Source organism: Pinus tabuliformis, chromosome 6 (assembly GCF_031772625.1).
Source record: "Pinus tabuliformis cultivar Carrire ecotype Pingquan chromosome 6, CPIR1, whole genome shotgun sequence".
NCBI classification, from domain to species: domain Eukaryota; kingdom Viridiplantae; phylum Streptophyta; class Pinopsida; order Pinales; family Pinaceae; genus Pinus; species Pinus tabuliformis.
Genome location: NC_142292.1, coordinates 1,030,194,385 through 1,030,210,893, shown reverse-complemented (window position 1 = coordinate 1,030,210,893; position 16,509 = coordinate 1,030,194,385).

Below are 16,509 nucleotides of genomic sequence, written 5' to 3'. Positions count from 1 at the left end.
CACCTCCATCAAAATCATTTGCTCCGTTCTGTGTCATTGATGTGGGATTCATCAAGGCCCTCCTTTTACAAATCGCTTCTTGTCGACATCAGCTCATTATCCAAGAAGTTGATCTAGGAACACCCCATTCAGTACTTTGAAGCTTGCATGCCTCAATGGCAAGTTTCTCACTTCCGGCAACAGGTATACATCAATGACCTTCGACCGAAAGATTTTGTGTGGTGTTCGACGCCGAGTCCTTTATTCACACCACATGAATTGTACTGTTGTACCTTGAGGGTCATCATCCTTGTCGGTGATTCCTCTCGCGCTTGTTAACAGTTTACATCATTGACTGGTAATCAAGCGTTGTCTTTCCATGTTCGACTTCAAAACATTTCTCACATGGATCGACTTGTACTTCGAGTGAAGATCGGACGAGATTGAAGACCCCGGATCTAGTTTCATCCATCCAGGCTGCGATATATATTTAGAAAAAATAAAGACATTGACATGTACAGCATTGCAGCACAGATAATCATCCTACCAAAAGGATGATGACTTCATCAAAATCATCAGTCTACCATCAGACGATTATCTGTCCTATGTACATAAAAAATGAATTTATAAAGCTGAGCATGGGAATGCCCGCCTAAGCGAGATCATGAAAACAGTATGAAAATAATGTATTGTATTGTATCTTATTACAGGTCTCCTCCCAGCATTGAAAGAACTTCGGATCCTCCTAATAAAGCATTTCACCCGATAAATGGCCTCATACTTTAGGGGGCAACTGTTATAGACATTTTTGTGCCTTACAGCTATAAGCATGAAATGTCCATAAACCAAGGGATCCTAAGTCCCTAAAGATGTTGTTCCAGCTCCTAAAGAAACAAGGTCAACCAATGACAGCTTCTCCCAGAAGTTCTCCACCAGAAACTGCTCAAAACTAGTCAAATCAGGATCAATTCATATGCTCCACTAGCTGGTTGCGTTGCAAAGCACCCAAATACATTGGCTAGGTGCGTTGCAACGCACTTGAATGCACTACCCAGGTGCGTTGAGCGGGAAATGACAAGTGGCAGAGTCATTCAACGAGGTGGAGTGACAATGGAAGCTTCCAGAATCTTCTCCAACGACACTTGCCTTACTGAATTCGACCAGTGATGAGTAAGAGGCTCTCAGCCTCCAAGTGGAAGCAAGAACTGACAGAGAGAAGGCACAAGTCAAAACATAAGCTGACTCATCCTCTCTGCTTACATCTATATATGGATCCCTCATCCCAGAGATCCAGAGGCTGGAATTTTGTACTTTGCAGAGAATTGTTGTTGGTTTTGAGATTGAGATTAGTGTATTGGGTGATTTATGCTTTGTTGGAGGTGAGGAAGGGATTCCTTTGCTGGGAGGTAGATGCTGGATCGGGACTCACTTGGTTGTATCTCCTCCTGGATTTTCTTATTGCATCAATAAAACTATTTGAGTTTCTTCTACATGCTTGTGTATCAATGATGTTTTGTTATATTTGCATGTTAGCTTAATCTGATCCTAAGCTTTTTATGAATGTAAATCTATATCTTCGTGTAGTTTCTCTCTTCTGTGATCTTGCAGGAACTTGGTGAAGCTGGGTCAGTAAGGGAGCAGGTAGCTGGAAGCCAACAAAGAGGAGAGCGATTGGATCAACAAACTAGCGCAAGACACAGGTTAGTTTGTCCTTCCTCTTCGTTTACATTTCATAAAGAAGAATACACAAGTAGTTTTTCCTTGTTTGTTGCTAAGGCACTGTCACACCTTAGAGTGGGATAGGGGTGTTCTGAATAGATACTTTTCCCAACAACAATACTGATTGGATAGTTATAAGAGAAATGGTTTTGGTGAGGGGATTTAAGATTGGAACTTTGTATTAGTTGTTTAAAATCACTATTAAAAGATGGGTGTAATGGCTAAGTTGTTCCATAAGGTGGAGAAGAATAAGGGAAAAATACTCGAGCTTCTAGAGAAAAGAATATTCTATGGCATAAAAGTCTAGGAAATGTCCGAGAGAAGGGCCTTTGAGTAATATATAGTATTGGTATGGTAGAAGGTATGTCTAATTTCTCTCTGGGTTTTTATTTATGTGAATTTTTTTTATATGGAAAGAATAATTGGGGGAGATTTTCCTTAGGTTCTATGAGGTCATGGGGAATACTACAACTGCTGCACAGTGATTTGTTTTGACCTGTGTCAATTCCATCACCAGGTAAACTTTTCTATTTTGTCTCATTTATTGATGAGTTCTAGAGGAATACATGGATCTGTTTCCTTAGGAAAAAATATGAAATATTTAACAATTTCAAAGAGTTTTAGTCTCTTGTGGAGAATTAAATAGAGAAAAAAATGAAGATGCTAATCACAAATAATTCTAAAGACTTATGTAAGAAGTGTGGTCTATCAAGGTAGTGTTTTGTTGTGACAAGCACCCTCCAAAATTTTGCCTACACTTGAATTTTGAAGCCTACTGTCGATCTTGTGATTTTTCATTCCATAGTCACTTTATGGTAGGCCACAAAGTGTCAAATTCACCTCCTCACATATGCTCAATTTGCAACAAGGTCATCAGCACATTATTTTATGCAATATTGAATAGGAATAGCAAAAGTACACCAAGAAAATTCCCATGCAATTTTCAACCTATTTCAGCAGTAAGTGCACACTTTCATCGATAATCTCTCACTTTTGGTCATGAATGTTCTTCTATTTTGGTGAGTTTTTCCAACTGTCTCTTTTGCACACCTTCACTTTTGCAAGTATCGATTTCATGTTTATGACTATTAATTTTTATTTTTTTCACTGTAACAAGTGTCATTTTCATTCTATCTTCATTATAGCATGTGTCACTCTCAATATCATTCGCACATTCCTCTTACTATGACAATTGTCACCTTTTTTAATGGTAATCATCACACATCGCAAAAATGTAGCTTTGGTTTGCTTCAAGAGGTAATATTAGTGCTAATGAGTCATGATTATTATATAGACATGTACCACACTCATTCCCAAAGTTTCAAGCATTGTTGCACAAGTGCCATCATTGTCGTTGCAAAGTGTACCTTTAGTGTCGCACTTGGGAAAAGTTGTCTCATTGTTGTCACACCAAGGGAAGTATGTTGTCCATGTTTTCTGAGTGATCAATGTTGTGTCATAAACTATTCTAAGTGTCTGATCATACTTATTTTTTATCATTTTTCACTTTAGCATCATTAATCCCACACTTAGCCAAATCCACAAAATTTCATGCTCGAGCAACATGGCCTTACTCAACCTTCTTGAACTGCACACTATCTAGTATCAATCCTCAAGATTCAACCCTGCCTCATGGAACTAGGAAATGCACAATCAATACCTCCCAGAACTGCACATTGTTTAGTCTTAGTGTTTAACCTCAATCCTTAAGCTCCAGAACTGTACAACCCCTACCTTAAGTCATCTGCTTCTACGCACTGCATAGTCTCAAGCATCAAGCCTTAGCCTTGACCTCTTGAACCGTGCAACTAGAAAATCCCTTGGTCTATGTTCCTCTATAACTACACATTGGGAAACCTGGAGCCTCAAACCTTCAGCTTGACCCCTTGACAATTTAATTAATTGCAATTGGTGTCTCCTCTTTAAAAAGAGGATATATTAACATTAGAAAGATAGAGAGAGATTATGGGAAGGTCTAGTTGGGAGGAAGGAACTTGAATCTTTTTGTAATATGATACTTAACAGATGAATAAAAGAGTGTTCTCAGCATTTTCTCTTAAGTTCCATTGTCTGGGGAATCTTGTGAGAAGGAAAAGGCCCACCTTCATCACAAGATTCACCCTTTATTTTCTGTAGTGTGTTAATTATTACTTTTGCATTCATGCCTTGTTAATTCTTGTTTGCTGGATTTACTTATGTGTTATTGAAACTTTGTATTTACTGTTGAAACTATGTTTCTGCTTGGTCATTGCATTGTTTCCATAAATTCATTCATAGGTAATCAATGATTATTTTAATTGGTTTCTCAGAGTGAGTTTGTGAAGCATAGTAATCAGAAATAGGTGCTGCAGATTCCTGCTTGAGGAATAGGGTAGTGTTCTCTGTTAGAGCACAACTAGTCTTTCCCTTCACAGATTGATTCCTAGATTGTTCTTTTAACCGTAATCCAGGATTTCCTTGATCATTGTCTGCAATAGAGAGATTGCTTTTGTTGTAACTTAAAGTAGAGCTTCAGTTGTTTAAAGCAAGGTGTGATTAGAATAATTAATCCTACAACTTTTACTGCTTTTGGGGTTGAGCATATATAGTGTGTGATTGCCTTTGAAATAAACAGGCTTCCTTGGGTTGACAATTCATGTAGCACTGTTTGTTTAAATTAATAAGCAATTAAAGTGACCAAAATTTGGGCGCCGTTGTTGGGGAAGGCAATTGTAGATTTCAAAAGCATTAATGTTTTTCTTTTAGATGTGCAGAATGCATGAGAGGACGCAAGAAAACTAACCATACAGGTGGCAAGGGCAAAGGAGGAGGAAGAAAGAAATTTATTGACAATATCATATCAAAGGCTGAAACTTCTCAAAGGCTAAGCTCCTAGAAGCCCAAGCCTCAAATCTCTCTCCAAACAAACTATGAAACAGAGGAAGTTGTGGGCCCTGAAAAAGTTGAGGACATAGTAGAAGAAATTGAAGAACCAGTAGAGGATTTTAAGGAACTAGTTGAAGACATTGAGGAACCAATTGAAGACATTGAGGAACCAATTGAATATGTTGAGGAGCTAACAGAAAACATTGAAGACAGAGCAAGTGCAGCAGGAGAACAACCAATGGAAGAGAACAATGAAGGATTCTTTGGTGGAAGACAAGTAGAACCTGAAGGAAGAGATGAGAATTCTCTCTCTACCTTGGGATTTGCTATTGGTGATTTTCCCAGAGGAGCAACTCCTGTGAAGAATATTCCACTTTCGGCCTTACCTAACTTCCATGGTTTATCTTGTGAAGATCCTGATGAGTTTGTTTTTGAGTTTGATATATTATGCAGAAACTATGATTATGTTACTAATGCTAAAAAATTGAAGTTGTTTCTAGCAACACTAAAAGGAAATGCACTAAGATGGTTCATGAGTGTGGGAGGCCATGTAATCACAACATGGGAACAGATGAAATAGAAGTTTCTGCTTAAATATCAGGACTACTGCCGGATGAGAGAAAAAAGGGAGGAATTATTTAATATGGTGCAAAAGGAGGATGAGAATCTAAAGGACTTTGTGGAAAGGTTGCAATATAACCTGCAAAGATCCAATCATCCCGATGTAAGTAAAGATATTCTTAAAACAATATTATTGAAAGGGGTAAGAGATGATTGTCTAGACATGTTAAATATGCTTGGTAAAGGGGACATATCTAAAGAATCATATGATGAAATTGTTAACCTCTGCAAAATATGTTCAAGAGGAGCTGCAAGGAACATATCAAACAGCAAGGATAATACATATTCAAGAGTTCAGAAATCAGCCAGTGGAGGAGCAACAAGAGCTGAAATAGGTAATTTACTTGAGGAATTTAAAACTAAAATGTTAAGTTCTTTTGCTTCACAGATTGACACCTTGCAGGTTAAGAAGAAACAAGCGGAAGCAGAAGCTGCTTTTGCTATCTTTTGTTCTAAATGTAGAGAAAAACATCCACTAAGGGAATGCGCATTAGACAAAGTATCAATTTGTACGATTTGTGAGAGGGATCATGAAACGCAACAATGCCATTCTTTACCAGTAATAAAAGCAGCATTGCAACCAACTGAAGAAGAAGTTGAAGCAGTTTATCTGCTGACATAGAGAAGGCAATGGAAACCATGAGGACAAGGTATGAACTCTAATATGCCATTTTATAATCGTTGGAATAATTATCCTTCTTTTAATCAACAAAAATACCCTCCCTTTAACCAGATGCAATACCCACCCTTCAATCAAATGAATTACCCACCCATGCAACAACCAAACCCTCCTTTTGTAGATTGTTATTGTGGCCTCCACAATAACAATCTTATTTTAATCAATGGAATCCAAACTGGAGGGATCAGCAACTCCCGTTTCCAAACCAATTTCCTTAGTTTCAGCAACCAATCCTACCATCAGGTGCTCCACCAAATAATCAAATGATGAGACCTCAGCTACCTGTACAACTGAACCCTAACCCAAATAATAAAGATGTGCAATTTATTGATATTCAGAACCAGCCTATACCTTTTGTTTTCCCTGCGCAGTGTAATGATATCCACTTACGATCTGGGAAAATAGTTGAACCTATCATTGATGACATTATGTCTTCTGATTCTGATAAAGAAGAGACTGAGAAAAATAACTCTTGTAAGGAGGTACAGTCACCCTCTAATAAGGGTGTTGAAACAACAGAGCCACCATTCCTTGAGCATTTAGCTTTTACTAAAACGCCTGAGCCACCTGCTTTCAATCTTCTGGGGGAATTACAGAATCTTTATGTTAAAATTCCACTTTTACAAGCATTAAGAGATGTATCAATCTATGCCAGAATTATGAGAGACATTTGTATCAAGAAACCTAGTAGGAAAGCTAAAGATCCCCTTACAATTCATGTTATGGGTGATCTATCAGCCTTAATGTCCAGAAAATCTCCTCCTGTTAAATATGGTGATCCTGGGCATCCTATTGTTATAGTTCAAATTGGAAAAACTATCATTTCACGAGTTCTGGTAGATTAAGGTGCTGCTATAAATATTATGACTCTTGAGACTTCACAACTGTTACAGCAGAAGAATGTGATCAGAGAGACACCAACCATTCTAGAATTAGTTGACCGCTCTACAATCAAACTGGAAGGAGTCATTGAAGACCTAATCATTTCAGTTGAGTCCTGGAATTACCCAGCTGACTTTGTGGTATTATGGACTAAAACAAAGTTGGGGGGACACCCTCTAATTCTAGGAAGGCCCTGGTTGGCCACAGTCGATGCCTTTATCAGTTGTAGATCTGGTTCAATGAAAATTTCTAATGGGTGTGAAACCAAGCAGCTCACCCTCTAACCACATGCCACACATATGATTAACAATGATAATTCTGTATGGTTGGATTATGATGATGATGCTACTCAACCTATTTTTACCATTGGACAAGCTTTAAGCCTTAAAGATACCACTGAGGATGAAGTAATCAATAATTTTATTTGTGAACCTTCCTCGGTCACTATTGAAACACATAATTAGTTGACTGAAATTTTGATATCTGATACCCTGGAAAAGCTTAAATCTGAAGATCTACCTCAAACATCAACCACCATCTCCTCTAAAAGTATAACAGTAGAAATCAAACCTAGCAAAACATTGAACATAAACCCCAACTTAACAGATGCTGAAACACAGTAATTAATGAAGCTACTTCATGAAAATAAGGAGGAATTTCATGGGATTATACAGACATGAAGGGAACCTCTCCTAAATTATGTATGCATCGCATCTATATCAAGGAAGGTTGCTGACCAATTTGTCAACCCCAGTGACGAATGAATCCCAATTTAAGGGAAATTTTCAAAGAAGAACTTCAAAATTTGCTTAATGTAGGGTTTATATATCCCATATCTAACATCGAATGGGTTTCTCCATTAGTAATGGTACCTAAGAAAAATGGGAAACGAAGAGTGTGTGTAGATTATAGAGCCTTAAACAAAGCCACTCAAAAGGATCACTTCCCCTTGCCATTCATTAACCAGGTGTTAGATAGTTTGTCAGGGAAGAAATTCTTCTCCTTTTTAGATGGTTTTAATGGGTATAATCAAATCAAAATTGCACCCCAAGACCAGGATAAGACCACTTTTACTAGTCCCTTGGGAACTTTTTCCTATAGAGTCCTCCCATTTGGACTATGTAATGCTCCAGCAACTTTTCAAAGAGTAGTGATATGCTTAATGGCTCTATGGAGATATTTATGGATGATTTCACCCCTTATGGTGTGTCCTTTGAATATGCATTACAAAACCTTGAAAAAGTACTTAAACATTGTGTACAAGCTCACCTTTCCTTAAGCACTGAAAAATGTCATATGATGATGAATGAAGGAATTGTACTTGGACATTTTATTTCATTTCAAGGAATTCAAGTAGATCCATCCAAAATACAGGTAATTCAGAACCTTCCTATTCCTAGAACACAAACTGATGTAAGAAGCTTTTTAGGACATGCAGGATACTATAGAAGATTTATTTAAAAAAATTCTAAAATAGCTTCTCCTTTGTTTGTGTTACTTATGAAAAATGTTGAATTTAAGTTGACTGATCTTTGCCAGAAATCATTTGATGAACTCAGGCATCAGCTATCTACATCTCCTATTTTAAGGGAACCTGATTGGGCACTTCCCTTTTATATATCCTCTGATGCTTTAGATACTGTAATTGGAGCTGTCTTGGGACAAGAGGAAAATCATCCTCCTTATGCTATCTATTTTACTAGTAAGAATATGACTCTTGTTGAGCTTAATTACACAATTACTGAAAAGGAATTTTTAGCAGTTATTTATGCTATTAATAAGTTTCGACATTACATTACTGGTTACTCTACGTTTGTCCATACTGACTACTCGGCTATTAAGTATTAATGAACAAATCTATCACAATGCTCAAGTTACCAGGTGGTTATTATTATTACAAGAGTTTGATATTACAATTGTAGATCGACCAGGTAAAGCAAATGTAGTTGCTGATTTTCTTTCTTGGTTAAAAGCTGATGATAATACTCCAGTAGATGATTCCTTTCCTGATGAATATTTATTTGCAGTATCTACTCACTCACCTTGGTATAAAAACATTGCCAATTATTTGGTTGCAAGAAAGTTACCATCACACCTATCACATTGAGAGAAAAGAAAGATCATTCAACAAAGTGCTCTGTATAGCTGGATAAGTGGGTGTCTTTTCTACACAGGACTTGATCATGAAATCTGGAGATGCATTAGAGAAGATGAGGTTTATGATATATTGAAAGCTTGTCATGATGGCCCTTGTGGGGACCATTTGCTGATAAGAGAACGACACATAAAATTCTCAGGATGGGCTATTACTGGCCCTCACTCCTCAAGGATGCAAAGAAATATGTTCGAGCCTGTGACCGCTGTCAGAGAATGGGTCAACCAAATCATAGAGATGAAATGCCATTAAATCCCTAGGTAATACTTGAACCCTTTGAAAGATGGGCTCTAGATTTTGTAGGGCCCATTAATCCTCCATCCAATCTAAGAGTTTACATATTAGTTTGTACAGATTATATGACTAAATGGGTGGAGGATAAAGCACTAATTAGAGATAATGAAGAATCTATTTTAGCTTTTCTATTTGAAGAAATCTTTGTTAGATTTGGAGTACCTAGAGAGCTAGTTATAGATGGAGGACCTCCTTTCAATTCTCATGGTTTTAAAGCCACCCTTCAAAAATATCATATTCATCATTGAATGACTACACCATACCACTCCCAAGCGAATGGGTAGGTGGAGAGTACAAATAAATTCATAGAATCCATTCTAACAAAAACAGTGAAGGAAAATAGGAAGGATTGGTCTCAAAGGCTCCCTAAAGCACTATGGGCTTATAGAACTACCTGGAGGAATACTACAAGATTTTCTCCCTATGAATTGGTTTATGGTAAAAGTGTTGTTTTTCTTGTGGAATTTGAAATTAAAACTTTAAGAACTTCTTTAGTTGTTAACCATGATTTGACTGATGCATAGACAGCAAGGTTGCAACAGCTTCAGGAATTTGATGAAAAAAGGTTAGATGCCATTCATCAAACAACTATGATCCAACAACAAAGAACAAGATGGCATGATAAAACCATCCAGTATAAGCAGTTCCAAAAAGGTAATTGGGCTTTATTGTATGATTCTTAGTTTGAAAATTTTCAAGGGAAACTATGTACAAGATGGCTCGGACCTTACGAAATAGATACTATTTTTCTCAATAGAATAGTAAGGCTCCTAACAATTGATGATTCTAGGACACCATTATTGGTAAATGGTTATCAGCTCCGTCTGTACCAGTGACCCATTTCCAAAGAGGACTTTAAGGCCACTTGCATGGCAGATTCACATTATCTTTTCTTGGGGGAGCCTGCTGCCCCTCATTGCCATTAATTTCTACATTGTATTTTCAGTATTAGATTAGATTTCTTAACTAATAATCCCTGTCAAGGGCTAGCATGTTACAATTGACTCTTTTGCAAATTCCAGATTTAGGAAAAGCTGATTGAAAAGGATGATCCTACTATAAGCAGATCCGAGCTTCATTTTGAAGCTTTTTCATCTCATTTCAATCCATCCATAATTCATTTCCCCATCTTTCAGTAACATTTCCATCACTTCTCATGCTCCCATCATTTTTCAGCAACATTTTTCTTATTTTTCTCATCAAGTAAATAGTACCTTTCAGCATCATTTTTCTTATTTTTCCCATCCCTGGAATAGTATTCTTCTTCAGCAACATTTCCTTTATCTTTCCCATTGCTGAAACACCATTCTTCATCCATTTCTTATTGCTGAAACACCATCCTTTACTCATCTTCCATTGCTGAAACACGATCCTTCACTCATCTTTCCCGTTGTTAAAACACCATTTCAAAAGACAAAATAATACAACACTTTTCGTCATAAAAATCACTTATAATGCTAATTCCATCCCTTCACTTCCTTCTCCTGTAATTATACAGACCTATAACAGAATTATCCTCATAATTTCTTCCATGATGGTTGATGATCTATTGGCAACAAGTATTATATTTTTTGAAATATGGATTAAAGGTAAACATGAGGTATGTAAATATTATGTGCGAATACGATTAAACTATAGTTAAATGAGAATATTATGTCATAATTACCATGATCCTTGTACATTTAAATCCATCATTTTAGTTATAGTTGGGGGGATACCTAAATTATACGCCATTATTTCACTTATACGCCACCATTTCACAGCAAGCCAATTACCATCATTTTTTTACCCACAAATCACGTCTTATCACCTTTCCTTTGTGTTGTTACTCCATGTTCCCATTTACAAAAGTTACTCTGTCTGAAGAGCGGTAACTCAGTTTTTGACTGTGCATTTTACTGAAGCTGGTTAACTATGGGAGGACCTGCTATTCGACATGAGCCCAGCTCGATAGCTCTACTTGAATTACACCCAGAAGTATATCAGATTTTTCAGTGGGCAGGTTGGATAGATTATTTTTAGAGGCTTCAGGGATTCAATCCACAACAAGTCCTTGAATTTGCACGAAATTTACGTGATGGCTATTCTACTATTCAGGGAGTTCGAATTCTAGTTACAAAGCATGACATAGCACAGGTTTCAGGCCTACCAGTCACTAGCATTCGTTGGTTCAGCCATAAGCATATCATTTTGAATGCACAAATGGATTTTCTCTTGCTAGGAGAGCAGGTTGAGCCCAAAGGTCGCAGTGCCCGACTTCACTCATTACCACCTCCACGGCCGACAGTTGCGAAATTCATCAAGCATTATCTCACTTGTGAAGGACGCTACCAAGTAGTCTATCAGCATGACTTTGTCTTGTTAAATCATTTGAGACATGGTAGACTATTGAATATTCCGTATTATTTACATGGGTGTCTAAAGAATATGTCTCATTACTGTAGACAAGTAAAATTCCCACTCCTTTCCCTCACCCATCACCGTCTTGTCCAGCTTTTAATCTAGAAAGGTTTTGCTCGACAAGATCTCCCTCCTAATAATCCACCCCTGGACCCTCAACAAGCTACTAAAATCCCTCAATAGGCTGCTGAAAATCCTCAAGAAGTGCCTGAAAATCCCCAAGAGCAGTAGCCTGATAACATTCGTGATCCCCCAGAAATTCCACCAGTAGAATCAGTTAATCCAATTGACCCCCCCACTGCATCAACTCCATCCCACAATTTAGAAGAATCATCTAATCCTATTGTTCATATCCCTAGTGATGATTCTGAAGATAACCTTCCCATCACTATGCTAAAAAGAAAAAGGCAGAGTAAGACAACTTTCCTACCAAAAAGGTGAACTAGGGCCTCGACCAAAGAAGTTACCATTTCTAATAGCCATCTCCCTCAGAAGAAACATACTCATGAAAGGAAAACTACTGCTCTCCCTGCCTTTTCACCCAAAAGACGAATGAGGGCATCAACTAAGGTAGCAGTTGCTGCCACCACCCTGAATTCCCCACCAATTCGTCTAAAACCCCATACCCCACCACAGTCCCAAGACCCTGAATCTTTACCTATCTCACCCTCGGGCACTTAAACACAAGAACCAGATGCCCAGGGTTTTATGACATCATTTCTTTTAGAGCAAGTAGCTGAAACACAAGAACCAGCTACTCACTCAGAAGTTTCCACACAAGAACCAGTTGTTGATTCACAAAATCCAGATGCCCAGGAAGTTACACAACATGCAACTGTCACACAAGAACCAGCTGCTAATTCATAAAATCCAGATGCCCAAGATATTGCACAATAGGTAGCTGCCACATAAGAACTAGCTACCCATCTTGTACCTGCCCCACAAGAATCAGTTGCTGATATACAAAACCTGGATGCTCAAGATGTTGCACAACAGGTAGCTTCCGCACAAGAACTAGCTACCCATCTAGTAGCTACCCCACAAGAACCAGCTACTGATATGAAAAACTGGATGTTTTCAATGTTGTACATGACATAGCTGCCCCACAAGAACCAGCTACTCATTCAGCAGTTGTCACACAAGAAACTACTACTGATACACAAAAGCTGGATACTCAAAATGCTACTCATTCAATAGCTGTCACACAAGAACCAACTACTGAGACCGTGACTGATACATAAAGCCCAATCACCCTGGCTTCCCTTTAACAAGAAAACGAGTTTTTTAAGTTAGAACTCGAAACCTATAAGCAAGAATTAGTAACGGCAAGGGAAGCCTATGACAAAGAGCTTAATTTGTATACTCTAGTCCATGCAGCATCCACAACCGAGAAAAGTGCAGAGACAGATCAGTACAAGGAATATATGTGCAGCCAATGCGGTAATATTTATCATCAAGAAGGGTATAAAGTAATTGAAATTACACTGCCTGGAGCCTCCCCTGCACCGACCTCTTCAGCAATCAAAAGGGAATGCCCTACTATTACACAAGAACCAGTAGGGCTCTCGAAGATTAAAGAAGAACGCCCTACTGTTACACAAGAACCAGTAGGGCCCTCGAAGTTTAAAGAAGAACGTCCTACTGCTACACAAGAACTAGTAGGACCTTCGAAAAATTTTGAAAAGGAGGACAAACCACAAATACCATGGCCTATTATGCCAATTAAAGTTGAAGATTAGGTACCATGGCCTACAAAACCAGTCTTTACTCAGACTAAACCTCGGCTTGCAAAAACGGTCTTTACTTAGACTCCCAGTACTGAACAAAAAATTGATAAATGGAAAAAAGCATATGTTATGTTGCAATATAAGATCTTGCGGGAGCATAAAGCACTCTGGCAAAATCACATATACTCAAATTGGGAAGCCTTAGAGCAAATACTCCAACAGTTTTGTGCACAGAGGAAAGAGAATAAAGAACTAAAGAATAAATTGTTTCTTATATTTGACCTTGTTCAGAAGTTACTAACTGCCAAGAAACCATCCTCCAACTACTCACTTTTTCTTGCAGAATGCCTAGCGTTCTTCCAGATAAAAGCAATAAAAAATGGGAAACCTCATGAAGTATCTACACCTAAGCAGTTTGTGGAAACTTTCACAGAAGCATCTATCACTGATCAACATTTGCTCTGTGAATTGTATCTACACAATGAGGCTATCCCTAAAGACAGGAAGATTAATCTTAACCCTTTGGTGGGTGATGTTCAGATTAGGGCATTTGTCTCTTTCATGGCCAATCAGATCACATGGAAGACTGCCTTCCTTGTAGCAAAGCACAATGAGGACAACAAACTCTTGTGGATTCGATCAAAGCCACAGAATCTTGCAATGTTCATTTGGGAGTATTCTCAATTCTTGAAAGAACCAGGGATGGGTGAGCACATCAAACAGCTACAAGCAACAGTGATATAGGACTGCCAACATTTTGTCAAGACTAAGCAAGGTGTTGCCTTGAAATCAAACAACTTACTCTGGCAGCAATCCTCTAAGGAGAGGTAGGAGTATAACCCTTTTAGCCCCACTAATCTTGAAACAAAAATCTCAAGGGTACCTGACTATATCAGATGTGTTCAGCAATTTGCTGAAAAATGGATACGATATCATTTTCATTTTCCTCTTTTATGGATGCTAGCACAGGAATATAAGGCACATCATAGGTTAAGTAAGAAGGAAGAAGTAGCAACATGGCAGAAGATACAAAAGGTCCATGGGTTCAGAGACTTAGCTGACAATACCTTCTACAGTTACTGCCTAAGTAATTTGCACTCCAAAGCCCAGTACCCCGACTCGGATTCAGAGTAAAAGTTGCATGAGGACATGCAGTCCTTTCAGTTGGGGGGGATGTTAGGACTCTATATTGTCCCTTTTTGCTGACATATTTTGTTATCTTCCATACTCTTTCAAACCATAATTAAAGCCCACGTTATTACTTTAATCTATTTTCCGAGGTATGTAACATGTCTTCTCATTACTATATGTTTGATTTATTTTACATGTAATTTTACATTTCCTTCATAGTTAATCGCTGATCAGATAGTTGCTGAAATAGTTTTGAAGACTGCAGATATTATTGTGGACTACGTTGCTAAAACAGTTTTGTCATTTTGGATTATGTTGCTGAAACAATTAAGAAAAATGTGCAAATCACGTTGTTGAAACAGCCCGTGATTTTCATTTTTAGATTTAGCAGAAACAGAAAGGGATCATCGAAGGAGTTGCTACATGGGCCATAACAACTGTATTCCAAAGTGAGGCATTGTCACAACCATTGTAACAATATTTTTTTAATGAAAGAATCGGTTATCCTGTTTTAGCATTTCAGGTCAAAATAGGATTTACAATGTAATTAATTGCAATTGGTGTCTCCTCTTTAAAAAGAGGATACATTAACATTAGAAAGATAGAGAGAGATTATGGGAAGGTCTAGTTGGGAGGAAGGAACTTGAATCTTTTTGTAATATGATACTTAACAGATGAATAAAAGACTGTTCTCAGCATTTTCTCTTAAGTTCCATTGTCTGGGGAATCTTGTGAGAAGGAAAAGGCCCACCTTCATCACAATATTCACACTTTATTTTCTGTAGTGTGTTAAGTATTACTTTTTCATTCATGCCTTGTTAATTCTTGTTTGCCGAATTTACTTATGCGTTATTGAAACTTTGTATTTACTACTGAAACTTTGTTTCTACTTGGTAATTGCATTGTTTCCATAAATTCGTTCATAGGTAATCAGTAATTATTTTAATTGGTTTCTCAGAGTCAGTTTCTGAAGCATAGTAATTAGAAACAGGTGCTGAAGATTCATGCTTGAGGAATAGGGTCTTGTTCTCTGTTAGAGCACAACTAGTATTTCCCTTTGCAGATTGATTCCTAGATTGTTCTTTAAACTATAACCTAGGATTTCCTTGATCATTGTCTACAATAGAGAGATTGCTTTTGTCGTAACTTAAATTAGAGCTTCAGTTGTTTAAAGCAAGGTGTGATTAGAATAATTAATACTGCAAATTTTACTGCTTTTGGGATTGAGCATATCTAGTGTGTGATTGCCTTTGAAATAAATAGACTTCCCTGGGTTGACAATTCATGTAGCACTGATTGTTTAAATTAATAAGCAATTAAAGTGACCAACACCCCTGACCACCCAAGTTGCGCAATTGAGAAATCCTTGAACATGTACTCACGATTATCACCTAGTTCTAGCTCAGTCAGTGGTTGTCATGAAGCATGTTAGACTAGGGGTTTATCAGTCTTATGTCATCTTGTCATGAGTGGATTTTAGTTGTAGATATTTTATCATGTTATGATAGGATGCGATGAAGGATATGAAGAAGGATGCATTGCTAGAATACACTTTTGTACCGATAAACACAATTTGATACAATCAAGAAAAATAAAGGGACACTAGACTGCCACAATAGTTAAACATCAAGATCACATTGGAGACTGCCTATTTTCAAGTCAAATGAAGGAGAAAATACAATAACATTGACCATCTCTCAAGAAGCCTCAAATATAGTAGCAACAAGAACGGCCTGACATTGTCATGTCATCATGTAGTCCATATCATCAATGTCTTATCATATCTTGTCAAAATGTCATGTCATCATTGGCCAAATCATTTTTGGATTATCTAATTTCAATGTATATGAAATATAGTGCATAGTGGAAGTCCAATAGCCATGTATAGAATTTCAAAAGTCATGAAATATTCAAAAGGTCATAGAGAAGTCAAACAATCATGAGTGTATTCCAAGAGTACAAGCAATGTGAATGTTCACCCCATTTATTATATATATTCACCCTCATAGCTCATGCAAGTGACTTTTCACCTTCGATCCTCCTACCAGGAATTAAAT